We start from the raw sequence: 14,155 nt of genomic DNA, 5'->3' as shown, positions 1-14,155 counted from the left end.
TTCAGCTGAGTCTCTGGAAGTGGAATCTCTTCCAAATGTAAACCAGAGCCCCGATCAAGGCGCTGACATTGCCTTTTATACATTTTCAGACAAAGAACATGCTTCTACATACACCTTGTCATTAGTATGTCACTTCACATGCTTACATACATGGGCATAAATATGCACGTATCAGCATTTTTCTATCTAAGCACTCTTAAAAGCCTGTATCAAGTCACAGACACCACGGCTCAGCTATAGTACAATAATCAGGGGCCTACTCTTGACCTGTCAAGCTGTACTAGGAACCAATTCACACTGGAATGTATAGATAACAGGCCCCCCTTCTCCCAGCTTGTACATTTACACAGAATCTAACACAGAGTGAGTCTGATTTTTCTACATTTCAGTGCTTCTAATGTGCATACAATATATGTCTAAAATCTATATTTTTCAGTTCCTCATCAATACCTTTCTGCACTAAAACTCAGCAGGTTGGCAGCAAACACTGTGTGTAGTTAGTGCCAGCTGAATCAGAGTTGGCTGTTTTCCATCTAGATAAGAGGCACATCCCCATCTCCATCCTTAGAGCAGGTTTCTGAATTATTTTTAAAATATTTGTGTGATGTTTCAAATGAAGTGAAAAGTGTATTTTTGTGTGTGCCTTCACATTTGTTTTCTAATCCTAAAATGAATCTGACATAGGGCTTAATTGGAAAGATTTGATCAAAGGGGGTTTGCCCTTGCCTCCTTCTGAGGATAAGAGTGTAACTTGCCCTAGGACAACCAATGGGCTTCAATGGCTGAGTAGGGATTCTTCAAACCCTGGTCTCCAAGGTCAAAGCTCAGTGCTCAGCTACTATGTCATAGTGATTCTCTGAATGCATTGTGGTTCGTGCAATTAAAATAATTAGACAGACAATAATTTCCCTCCCACTTCTTGTGACCTCTCTTTAAACCCAGAGTTTAAAGTCTCAGGGCCCTTCTACACTGCTATACAATCCAGAATATAAACGTAGGTTATCCACATTATCTGCTTTGAACTTGATTATCTGAGGCCTCTTTCACACACTTGTATAAAATTCACATTGAACTGGACTCAGATAACCCAGTTCAAAGCAGATATTGTCGATAATCTGCCTTGATATTCTGAGTTATATGGCTGTGTGGAATGGCCCTGAGTCTATACTACCATATAATCCAGTTCAAAGCAGATAATCTGGATTTTATACAGCTGTGTAGAAGGGCCCTTAGTTCAGTTTCAGAGAAATCTGGCAGTAAGGCCTCACTCCTGCAATGAATTCAGCCAAAGTTTGAGGATCCTGGTGTAGATCATGAAAAACTATGGATTACTCATAAAGAAATGAATGCACCACAACATTTGATCGTCCTGGGGCATGACCTCCGATGGAAATATGGCGTAGCAATTTGAATGTTGGACTATGACTCTGGGAGAAAGGGTCTGAATGCCAGCTTAGCCATGGAAAGTCATCAAGTGACTTTGGCCAAGTCACACACTCTCAGATTCGGAAAATGCAAAAGGAAAACTCCCTCTGAATATTGCCAAGAAAACTCCAAAATAGAGTGTTACACAACAAAGATTCCAGGGCAAACTTAGCAATCATAGGTGGGAACTTCTATTCGAGGCTGGCATAACTGGAAATGATTTGAAGGTGCAGTACAAAGAGCTATATTGCTTAAACTGACTTTCAGGAAACTGATGGTTCCAATGTGTAATCCAGAAACTATGAGAAAATGGCAGAAGATAGTAACAAATTTCATGTTTAAAACAGAAACTACTAAATATGAGCACAATTTCTACGGAAAATGATAAGGAGGACTGGAAGTACTTACTTACTTAGGCGATCCCTCATTGTCCGAATATAGTGGCCTTCCAAGTTCTTCAAAGACGCCTGTGCGTGAGTTATTTTAATGTGTGGTGGTCGGTGCACAGGCGATCAACACACAGTCTTCACAGAGTGAGGGTCCCAATCAGTGGCGTAGTATAAAGAAATGAGCAAAGGGGGAGGCTAATTATAACAGATTTTCTTTTTAAATGGTAGCTGCCACCAACCTAAAATGTCTTTAGGATTTTTGTTGTCAACTGTGTCTGAGGCAAACTTCTCCCATTTCCTGCCCACACGGTTTCCGCCCCTGACTCCCAAACTGATGTTCACTATGAAGCTTTTCTGTGGTATTTTATTGTTATATTGCTGGAACTTTTATAAAGTCTTCTTGATGGAAAATATACACTGTGAAGGCTCTTGAAAATAGAGTAAAAATTTATTTTCTTAAAAACAGGCAAATAATTACTTCAGAGAGGCACATTAGCGTAAACAGTTGCAGACGTTTTTCAGCTTAACTTAGTTGTATGTTTCAGGTTACTTAGTTTCAAACAGTTCCAACCGACTAATCTATCTATTGGTCACAAAAAACACTCGCTCTATTTGCTGAGAATAGACACGAGTTCCCCTGGGTTGTTAATTAACTCTAATCCTAACCCTTAACCAGCCCAGTAGTGAGAGTCAACCCCTTGAGTTATCTTCCCCTCAAGAGATCCAAACTGCCTGACCTAGCCTGTCAGTTTCCACAGCTTTTAGTTCTCTCTCACACACACACACACCCTCCAAACTCCAAAACTGAACTGCTCTCTTCAAACCCCAAAACAAAACTGCCTTCTCCAAACCCTCCAAACAGAACTGCCTGGAGCTCTTTTTTTCCTCTCTGCACTCTAAGACTTAGCTCCTCCCATCTGCTCTGGTTGGCCAATCCTAGGAGTCTCTCTCTAAGCTCCTCCCCCTATCTAACCACACTCAAGATGGCTGCCTGGCATTCCTCAACAAAATGGATGCCTGCCTCACTCACTGTTACCAAGGCTTCATTCCCGGCTAATAGGTAAGGTTCACTATACGTAGTTAACACAATGATGGTGGCTTCTCAATCTGCTGCAGCCTTCTTCCGCCTTCACAACTATTGTAACATGTACCATGTCATCTTCCTCCTGATCTGCAGTTGAGGTCTTTGAAATGTGCTTGGTCTGGAACCTATCTTGCCCGCCCCCCCCCCCCCCCCGGGAGTTCCTGACTCTGATGGTTATGCCCGCAGGCTCGTTGGAACACACAAACCCTCTCACCACAAGGTGACAATCCATCGAGGGGGAGGACTTTGGTACCACATGTACTAAACTATGTTCATATGATACCATTGCTTTTGTGTGTCTTAAAGATGTTTCCAACCAATGGCGACCCTAAGTTTGAATCTATCAGAAGGTTTTGCTTGGTAAGATATTTGGTCAGAAGATGTTTTCCCTTGCTTTCCTGTAAAGGTGAGAGAGTATGCATTGCACAGCATCAACCAGTGGCTTTCATGGCCAAGCAGGAATTCAAATTCTGAGCTCATAGTCACAGTCCAACTCACAAACCATGCCAACTCACATATTACACCCTTTTTGACAACTAATACAGCTACTGTCTACGACTCAGGAAAATACATAGAATAAAACTTAATACACCACTAGAAAATTATCAGATTTCCTTTCCGCACATAGGATAAGAAATTATTGCTAACAAACCGTCTTGCAAAACTGACACTTGAAAGCTGGAAAGAATGCTGTATCAATATTTTCTCTTTTGCCCATTTTGTGCCATTCACCATTGTACTGTGAAATCAAACCTGACTATATTAATGGGGGTATAGATTAGATATTTTTTAGAATTGTTGGGGTTTTTAATATTTGAATACTAACAACATGTAAACTAGTTAAAGAGCAATTAAAAGAATTTACTGATGGTATGGACATTTGCCCCAAACATGGAATTTGAAAGTCTTACACATATGTTCATTTTATATCTAATCGCATTGTTGAAACACAAATTGTCTGCCCCTTAACAAGGATTGAGCAACTGTTGTTATTGTTGGAATTCAACTACATGCTGCTAAAGTCTGCAATCCTCAATGAGGAAGAGTTAGTTAACTTAGAATAGGCTGAGGGAAATCCCTTCCCCCCATCTCCTGAATGACAGTTGGAATGTATCTATTTCTTTTCAACTCTCTGTTTCTTCTCTCATTCTGATTGGTTCTGTAGAATGGATACTTTGCAGGTGAATGCCTTTTGACTTTCTACTTTTTCTTCTTGGTGTGTGCTGTGTGTATTGAGATATCTCTCTGCTTGTGTATCAGGAGAGATGTAGTGTTTGGATATAAATGTAGAGGACAAAGACATGGCTGTGGGACAGACCAAGCTTTTGGCCAGTAAAGTAATGCAGTGCAATAAATAAATAGGGAATATGTGCAATTGACAATTGTAACAACCCCGGTCTACAATTTTGGATCACATGATTTTAATGTTTATATTAGGTGTTTTAATTCTTTTCTTAATGTCTAAATGTTGTTTTTATCTCATGTTTAATAGTGTTATTGATTTTAATGCATAGTTATAGGTTTACTGTTTTAGATATATGATTGGTTTTACACGTATGTATGGCATTGAATTGTGCCACTATTATGTTGTAAACTGCTTTGAGTTCCCCTAGGGGTGAGAAAAGCGGTATATAAATACAGTAAATGAGTAAATAATACATTTGGTGATTTTCCCCTCTCTTTCGAACCTTAGAAGAGATGGGGTTAGTTAGAGTAGCTAGGACCCAATTCTTTATGATTAAGAAATGTAGTTATTTCTGTAAATAAGCCTTTTGTGATTTTAAAGACAGAATTCTGCATGTTTGCCTCCAAACCTCTAAATTCTTTACAGCCACATGGAACTTCATGCTCTGCTTGCTAGTATCCTGATTTTGGATGCTCTGCTGTTTTTGGGTAGCTTTCCCTAACATGCAGAAAATCCTAAAAGTTATAAATACAAATGATTTTGGGGGAATGGGAGGGGGACAAGACATTTTTAGTTATTTGATAAAATCTATCCCACTCAAAATACAAGAGAACTTGTAGGTCGTATTTAATGACTAAAAAGTATGTTTAAAATTATAAAGAACAGAGCACCCAGCTGGGACCCTGGACTCATACTTGGCTCCAGACGTGTGCCCATACTGTAACTCTGAGATTACAAAAGGTGTGTAATACTGTCCAGCACAGGTTGAGTCCCTGTTTAATAGTCTTCTTGTGTATTCATGATTTATGATGCTCTTAACCCTGGGATTATGTGGAGCCCCCGGTGGCACAGCGGATTAAACTACTGAGCTGTTGAACTTGCTGACCTAAAGGTAAGTGGTTTGAATCCGGAGAGCGGGGTGAGCTCCCACTGTTAGTCCCAGCTTCTGCCAACTTAGCAGTTCAAAAACATGCAAATGTGAGTAGATCAATAGATACCGCTCCGGCAAGAAGGTAACAGCACTCCATGCAGTCATGTGGCCAGCATGACTGCATGGAGTGCCTTTACCTTCCCACCGAAGCGGTACCTATGGATCTACTCACATTTGAGCAGTTTTCAAACTGCTAGGTTGGCAGAAGCTGCTAGGTAGCATCAGGAGCTCACCCTATCTGCGGATTCAAACCACTGACCTAATCAGCAAATTCTGCAGCTTAGTGGTTTAACTCGCTGCACCATCACAGCCCCTTAAAACACACTTACAGGTTGCTAAAACAGGAGGAGGATGTTGGGAGAAAGGGCTTCTGGCAAACTGCAAAGAGAAGGGGAAGGAACAACACTGTTCATGTAACTATATGAAATGTCTACCAGGTGAACAAAATATAGTGAGATACGTACAACCAAAAATTCTAGATCCCAGAACGATGAGTTCAATTTTTAGTGGAAGGGCAAAAATTGGTTACACTAGTAGCATGCCACTGGGCAGCACCTCATCTGGGTTCCTTCCATTTTTTACAATAAAAGAGCCTTAGTTTGTGACATGAAAAACAGAACTGGTGTTGCGTTATACTGAATCACTGCTCTGTGTAACCTGGTACACACCCTGACTGGCAAGAGGCAGGAGGTTGCATAGGCTACCTCAAGTTCCTGGCTAATTCAGTTGCAACTCAGTTCATGTTTTTAGCTGAAGATGGATACCTGGGAAGAAGGATGGAATGAAAACACAGGGATTGTTTTGAAAACAAATTTGTCCCTATACACACAAACCAGGCCCCTTCTACACTGCCATATAATCCGGATTATAAAATCAGATAATCTGCATTATCCGGTTTGAACTATATTACATGAATCTACGTTGCCATATAATCCACTTCAAACCAGATAATTTGGATTTTATATGGCAATGCAGAAGGGGCCTCAGACTTCTTTATATTGTAAGGTCATTTATCCATGCAATCCATGCCTGTACCTCCAGACTTCCAGACACCGCTGTACCTCTAGCAGTGTGCAACAATTTTCTGGAATTATCATTTCTACAGGTGAGGTGGCCAAGGACCAACTGTGCTGAATCCAAATCCCATTAAATATAAACACTGGGTGTAGTAAATTACTACAAATTATTCTAATTCTGGCTTATTACCCTGGCATGGTAGCTAATAGCTATGTGCTAGGTAAAGCTTTTCCCCTGGCGTTAAGCCTACTCGTGTCCGACTCTGTGGGTTGGTGCTCATCTCCATTTCTAAGCTGAAGAGTCGGCATTGTCTGTAGACACCTCCAAGGTCATGTGGCAAGCATGACTACATGGGGCACCATTACCTTCCTGCCAGAGATGTACCTACTGATCTACTCATATTTGCATACTTTCAAACTGCTAGGTTGGCAGAAGGTGGGACTAACAGCAGGAGCTCATCCTTCTCCCCGGATTCGAACCACCAACCTTTTGGTCAGCAAATTCAGCAGCTCAGCAGTTTAATCTGCTGCACAACCGGGGGCTCCAGCTATGTCCTAAGGCTGGCTAAAGTTTCAATCTGACATAATTTGCATTCCCTCCAACATTTCAGAGATGGAAACTGTGACATATGGTTTAGTAACTTCAGAATGTGGTCAAGATGTTATGAACAGACATGCTAGCAAAGGCTGTTGCAGTTTACTTTTGCTCAAGCCTACTTTAAATGTTTGTTTATGGTTTATTTTACAGATAATTTTACATGTTATATATGCTGATTGTTTTGGATTTTTATCGCTTTTAATATGTTATAAGTCGCTTTGGGTTCCTTTGTAGGATAAAAGTGATATACAAATTATTATTATTATTATTATTATTATTATTATTATTATTATTATTATTATTATATTGTATGACAGCAAACAAGTTAGATATGCTGGATTTCGTATCACAAAATCACAAGTTGAACACTTCCCAAGTGTCTAGGACTGTGTGATGTATTTTCGGATGATGCGTGCAGATCCCAGTAGGGTAGCCTTTTGCAGTTGGCAGATTGTAATTTTGTCAATGTCTATTGTTTCCAAATGCCGGCTGAGATCTTTTGGCATGGCACCCAATGTGCCCATCACCACCGGGACCACCTGCACTGGTTTCTGCTAGTCTTTGAAGTTCAATCTTGAGGTCCTGATAGCGGCTGAGTTTTTCCTGTTGTTTTTCATCAATGCGACTGTCACCTGTGTCAGCTGGCACAACAAAACATTGCATGGAAAGTTCCTGGACAAAATTGAAGGAAAAACTGATAAGGAGAAGACCTGGCTATGGCTCACGAATGGGTCCCCGAAGAAGGAGACAGAAGGCCTGATCCTTGCAGCCCAGGAGCAAGCCATCAGAACAAATGCAATTAAGGCCAAGATCGAAAAATCAGCTGATGACCCAAAATGCAGACTGTGCAAGGAAGCTGACGAAACCATTGATCATATCCTCAGCTGCTGTAAGAAAATTGCACAGACAGACTACAAACAGAGGCACAACTATGTAGCTCAAAACATTCATTGGAAATTATTATTATTATTATTATTATTATTATTATTATTATTATTATTAGGAAGAGAAAGATTGTGACCCTTTCTTTCCTCTCCTGAAACCTTCTGCATTAGTTGAGTGCAAACTACTTTTGCACTTTGAATTTGGTTTGAAGCAGTTGAAGTAAGATGAGGTTGAAGAGGGAAAGTGAGAAGGAGAGAGAAACTGAGACATTTAAAAAGTAACTGAGAAAGTGGGAGGATAGAAGATTAATTGAGACTTTCGCTAGCTTGTGTGATTTCAGCAACTTTGGTGGAGGCCCCATCTTTGGAGGCTCTTAAGAAGAAGCTGGATGGCCATCTGTCAGGGGTGCTTTGAATGCCATTTCCTGCTTCTCGGCAGGGGTTTCCAACTCTATGATTCTATGATTCTAATTGCGAATTGAGAAGCCTGGCATGTTTAACTAATTCAGAAGGCCAAATTAGACACAGACAATGTAGAAGGTGATACTAAGGAAGGTCAAAACTAAGACAAGTCAAACCCGCACTCTGGACTTTAGGAGAGCTGACTTCCGAAAAACGAAGGAAATACTGAGTGGCATTCTGTGGATCCCAATACTAAAAGACAAGGGAGTAAAGGATGGATGGGAGTTTTTCAAGAGTGAAATACTCAAAGTGCAAATGCAAACAGTGCCAACAAAGAGAAAAAATAAGACAAGTGATATCGTGCTAGGATTTGGGGGGGGGGGGGGATGGTTCGACCACACAAGTACAAAGAAGCCAGAATGGATGCACAAAGAACTTCTAACTGGACTAAGACTCAAAAGAGACATGTACATAAAATTGAAAAGGGGAGAAATCACCAAAGAAAAATTCAAATGAATAACCAACTCCTCTAGAAAAAGGGTTCGCAAGGCTAAAGCACAAAATGAGCTAAGGCTTGCCAGGGACATTAAAAACAATAAAAAGGCCTATTTACTTACATTGGTAGAAAAAAGAAAAACAAGGAGACGATAGGGACTCTGCAAAGGAGAAAATGGGGTAATGGTGACAGGGAACAGGGAAAAGACAGAACTACTTAATGCCTTCTTTACCTTGGCCTTCTCACAAAAAGTAAGCCTTCCACAACCTCAGCAACATGGAGTGGACGAAGGATTAGGGGAAATCCAACCCCAAATAGGGAAACAAGCCATCCAGGAATACTCAACCGCTCTAAACAAATTCAAGCCCCCAGAGCCAGATCAATTACATCCAAGAATATTGAAGGAACTAGCAGAAGTCATTTCGGAACCACTGGCAATCATCTTTGAGAGTTCTTGGAAAAGTCCTAGCAGATTGGAGGAGGCAAATGTGGTCCCTATCTTCAAGAAGGGAAAAAAGGATGACCCAAACAATTACCATCCAGTAAGCCTCACATCGATACTGGACAAGATTCTTGAAAAGATCATTAATGGTCTGTTTAATGGTCTGTCTTTGAGGGGGCGCAATCTAAAAGGAATGTGATGTGATACTAGATAATGAGTCCACGATGAGCTTAATAGCCTGGCTCCAGTGAATACAATAGGGTTAGTCCAGTGTACACAACAATGGATACTTGGGGATGATGACAATCTCAAAAGGTGAAACTGGCTTGGGACAAAATGGTCCTGGGCAGCAATGACGTACTTTAATTGAGTAATTCCTCCCTTCCGGTCCCCCATCCCACCTCCCCATCCCCCAGACCATTGTGAGGGGATTATGGAAATTAAGGCAGGGATTTTGGGTGTCACCAGACAACATTCCAGAAACAATTTATACAAAAGGTTAATGTGAGACAAAGGTGTGGCTCGCTAGGTTTGCAGAGCCACAGTTTCTGTTTCATGTCATTTTATATTTTTCATACTTTGGGGGTTTGATTTCTTGATACCGTATTGGAACACCTGGAGAATATGAATTTGGTCCTTCCTTTGCTCCAGCCTTTATTTCCTCCCTATTTTGATTTATTTTCAAAAAAAGGGGGGGGGGCAGGTATTAGCTGGTTCTACTCTGTCATCAGATGTCTGCATTGTCAATAGAAAAGGGTTTGGCTAGTGGAAGTGCTTTTACTATGGAAAGTTTGTGCCAAATCCTACTTAATCCCCTCTATTCAGCACATACTTGAATTAGGATTACACTGCTAAACACAGACCCTTTTAACTCTGCTGAGTGGAATCCTTATTGAATAAAGTCACCAGACACTGAATTTAGCACATATTATATGTACTTCTTGTGTAGTTCGATGGGAAACTTACAAAGAAAGGCAGGGTGTAAATCAAATAAACAGATTATTAAAAGCAAACCAACAGCACATCTCCCAGGTTTGTCCTGGATCCCAGAAGGATGCTGCTAGTTAATCACAAAAAAAATATAGTCATTGAAGTGTTTACCAACAGAAGCAAAATGTTTTGACTTCTGCTTTTTTCAGTGGCTAAAGACGGCCCTGAGTTGCATAGAAAGTGGCAATTTAAAACACTCTGCTTCCAGTATTCTTTAGTGAATGATGGCATTATCCTCTATAAACTGAGGCTGTGTGGTGTCAGGATCTTAAATCTTTAGATCCAAAAATTCTTCCTTTGTCCAAATTATCTGTAATTTACTCTTCCTCAAGAAAATCTTGAAACTATTACTGTGACATTTTAGTCTCAGCTCTTTAAAGTAATAGGTCTTATGAAGAAGGGATTTCTGCTGAATAGACAGACATAGACGATACTTCCTTGTTGATGCCTATTGGCCTGTGGCATCAACATCATAGAATCATACAGTTGGAGGAGACCCTTCCAGTTTAACCCCCTTCTGCCACACAGAATCATAGAATAGTAGAGTTGGAAGAGACCTCATGGGCCATCCAGTCCAACCCCCTGCCAAGAAGCAGGAAATCTCATTCAAAGCACCCCCGACAGATGGTCATCAATCTCTGTTTAAAAGTCTCCAACTAAGGAGACTCCACCACAACGTGAGGCATAATATTCTGCTGACAAATAGTTCTTACAATCAGGAGATTCTTTTAATATTAAAAGAATTGTACCCCCTGTCAAGGCAACACCCTGCCAAGAAGCAGGAAAATCACATTCAAAGCACCCCTGACAGATGGCCATGCAGCCTCTGCTTAAAAGCCTCCAAATAAGGAGTCTCTGCCACACTTCGGGGCAGAGAGTTCCACTGCTGAACAGCTCTCACAGTTAGGAAGTTCTTCCTCATGTTCAGGTGGAATCTCCTTTCCTGTACTTTGAAGCCACTGTTCCGCGTCCTAGTCTCTAGGGCAGCAGAAAACAAGCTTGCTCTCTCCTCCCTATGACTTCCCCTCACATATTTATAAATGGACACCATGTCTCCTCTCAGCCTTCTGTTTTGCAGGCTAAACATGCCCAGCTCTTTAAGTCACTCCTCATAGGGCTTGTCCTCCAGACCCTTGATAGTCAACCTCCTCTGGACACATTGCAACTTGTCAACATCTCCCTTCAATTGCGGTGCCCAGAATTGGACACAGTATTCCAAGCGTGGTCTGACCAAGGTGGAATAGAGAGGTAGCATGACTTCCCTGGATCTAGACGCTAGAATTCTATTTATGCAGGCCAAAATCCTATTGGCTTTTTAAGCCGCCGCCTCACATTATTGGCTAATGTTTAGTTTGTTGTCCATGAGGACTCCCAAGATCTTTTTCACACGTACCATTGTCAGGCTAGGTGTCCCCCATTCTGTATCTTTGCATTTCATTTTTTCTGCCTAAGTGGAGTGTCTTACATTTGTCCCTGTGAAACTTCACTTTGTTAGTTTTGGCCTATCTAATTTGTTAAGATCATTTTGAATTCTGCTCCTGTATTCTGGAGTATTAGCTATCCTTCCCAATTTGGTGTCATCTGCAAACTTGATGATTATGTCTTCTAACCCTTCATATAAGTCATTAATAAAGATATTGAACGGGACTGGGCCCAATTAAAGATCCACCTAACCATAGTTTTTCCTAGCCCACATTTGACTAGTTTCAGGTGGAATCTCTTTTCCTGTCATCTGAATCAATTGCTTTTTGTTGTTATCATCTTCTTGCCATTAGGTGTTTATTAGCAGCATTATGAATACAGTTATTATTATTTTGGGAGTGAAAGAGGATTCCAAGGAAGAATGGATTGATGAATGAACAACACACATTCATAGAGACCTCCAATATCAAACTATGAAGCATCATATCTTTCCCACAAGACAGCTGACCCTCACTAGAGCATTGTATGTGTTTGAAGAAAGGTGTATACCCGTTTTGCCTCCTTTCCTCCCTTCCTCTCCTGGAATTTCTCCCTCAGGGCTATTGGTGATAAATACCCTTTAAGGGGAAGAGAGAAGGAATGGCACTGTGCATATAATTCTGATGGGTTTATATGTAAAAGGTTGCAGTACCTGTTCTGTTCTCTTCTAATTCAATCAATTGCTTGCAGCAGTTTCCCATCCTGTTTTGCCTGAATCCCAGCCTCCTGCTCTTGGTTTAATTTGTCCTTAACACATACCTGGTGGGCATGCTTCTTCAAACAGTCTTTACATGTGCATAGAGATGTATGCTATTTGTTTGCACATAATAAATTCTGATAATCCCACAGTCATGCAAGATTCTTGTAGAAGATTGGGTTGCATGGATATATGCAAGTATCTTCAATTCTTCAGGCTGGTTCTTTGTTTTGTTCTTTGCCTCTCAGAGGCAGAATGAGAAAGGCACTTAGACCCTGAAACCCATTTGCCTGGCAACCTGACAATATAGGAATTCGTTGCTAATGTACTCCCGAGAAGGGGGTGCCTTAAAAACTTCCAGCAAAGAATAATCCACCACTTTTCAGCTGAATGTAGTCTCCTATCAAGCAGCTCTTACAATCGTAAAGTTTACTCGTTTCTTGTAAAGTTTACTCCTTTCTTGTAATTTGAATCAAATGGTCCTGCTCTCCAGAATAGCAGAAAACAAGCTGACTCTATCTTTTATTAAACATGTCTTCAGATATTGGAAGCTGTCTATTACTATATACCTTGATGCGCATTGAATAGCCTTGCAGCTTGGAAGCCTGGCTGCTTCCTGCCTGGGGAATCCTTTGTTGGGAGGTGTTAGTTAGCCCTGATTGTTTCCTGTCTGGAATTCCCCTGTTTTCTGAGTGTTGTTCTTTATTTACTGTCCTGATTTTAGAGCTTTTTAAATATTGGTAGCCAGATTTTGTTCATTTTCATGGTTTCGTCCTTTTTGTTGAAATTGTCCACATGCTTGTGGATTTCAATGGCTTCTCTGTGTAGTCTGACATGATGGTTGCTAGAGTGGTCCAGCATTTCTGTTAATGCTGGCAATAATCATTATTTTACTTCCATGTCAAGGACACTTGTGCATATTTTAATGCGACCTTTGTGATGTACACAATATGCTAGGCATGTTGAACGGTGTCCCTCAGTTTGATTATGCGAAGTGCTTGGCAATTGTCTTTAGATAAATGTAGCACTTCCCACTTGCCTTTGATGTGATTTGTGCTATGTTATCCCAATATCCCATCTTTTCTGCAAGAAACTAAAGGTAGCATACCTGATCTTCCACATTTTTATCTGTATGATGACACCCTAAAATAGCCAGACTGAAAGATTGGCCCATTGCTGTGGCAAAACAATCCACAGCTGGATGTGCAATAGAATTTTTATATCCAATCATCAATATGGGTCAAAAGAATATAGGGTCCTATAGTTTCAGTGCTATGGACAATTGACTCAAGCTGGATCCATCATCCATACCTCAAGGATCTACCTCTTCATCATTGGTGGCAATGTTGTGGCAGTGGCTCCAACACACCTTTATTCTCATCTTCAGAGGTTTGCAAATTAGCCGTTCCCAAACATTTTCATTCATGGAACATTTTCCGCCTCAGGGGGTCAAAAAATGGGGCCACAGCAGAGAAGACTGGAGGAGGCCAGTGCTCTCTCCTTTTGACACTCTATTCAGAGAAGAAGATGGTTCCCTTTTTGATAAGAGTTAAGATACAGGATACACATTGACCTGTGGATTAGTCTAAGAAAATGACTAATATTTCACGACTTATACATCAGTATAGGGCTCCTGAACATGGGTACTCTTAATATTCCACACATTGTGTTGACTTACCCAGTTCTTTAATGTATCTGAAGTAGAATAATAAAATCATAGAGTTGGAAGAGACCGCATGGGCCATCTAGCCGAACCCCTTGCCATGCAGAAAAAGCACATTCCCTGAAAGGGTAGTCCACGAAAACTCATAACCAACAAGACTTGCTAGTCTGTGTGTCCCATGTGTCTTGCACCTGAAAAACTAAAAAAGAAACTTTCAGTCTTTTGTAATTTAATTTTTTTTTCATGTCAGGAGCAACCGGAGTTGCTTCTGG

At 40.8% G+C, this 14,155-nt stretch overlaps 1 long non-coding RNA gene across 1 annotated transcript in view; it reads left to right on the top strand.

Moving 5' to 3' along the window:
* The first annotated feature begins 2,329 nt into the window (after positions 1-2,329).
* LOC134299363 (uncharacterized) overlaps positions 2,330-14,155 on the top strand; it is a 39,513-nt gene continuing 27,687 nt past the window's right edge. The window contains exon 1 of the long non-coding RNA XR_010006554.1: positions 2,330-2,874. This is a non-coding gene — a long non-coding RNA (uncharacterized LOC134299363). The remainder of the gene's footprint in view (positions 2,875-14,155) is intronic.

This window comes from Anolis carolinensis, chromosome 5 (assembly GCF_035594765.1).
Source record: "Anolis carolinensis isolate JA03-04 chromosome 5, rAnoCar3.1.pri, whole genome shotgun sequence".
Lineage (NCBI taxonomy): Eukaryota > Metazoa > Chordata > Lepidosauria > Squamata > Dactyloidae > Anolis > Anolis carolinensis.
The sequence above is the reverse complement of the archived record's forward strand: the minus strand, read 5'-3'. Positions and strand labels throughout refer to the sequence as shown.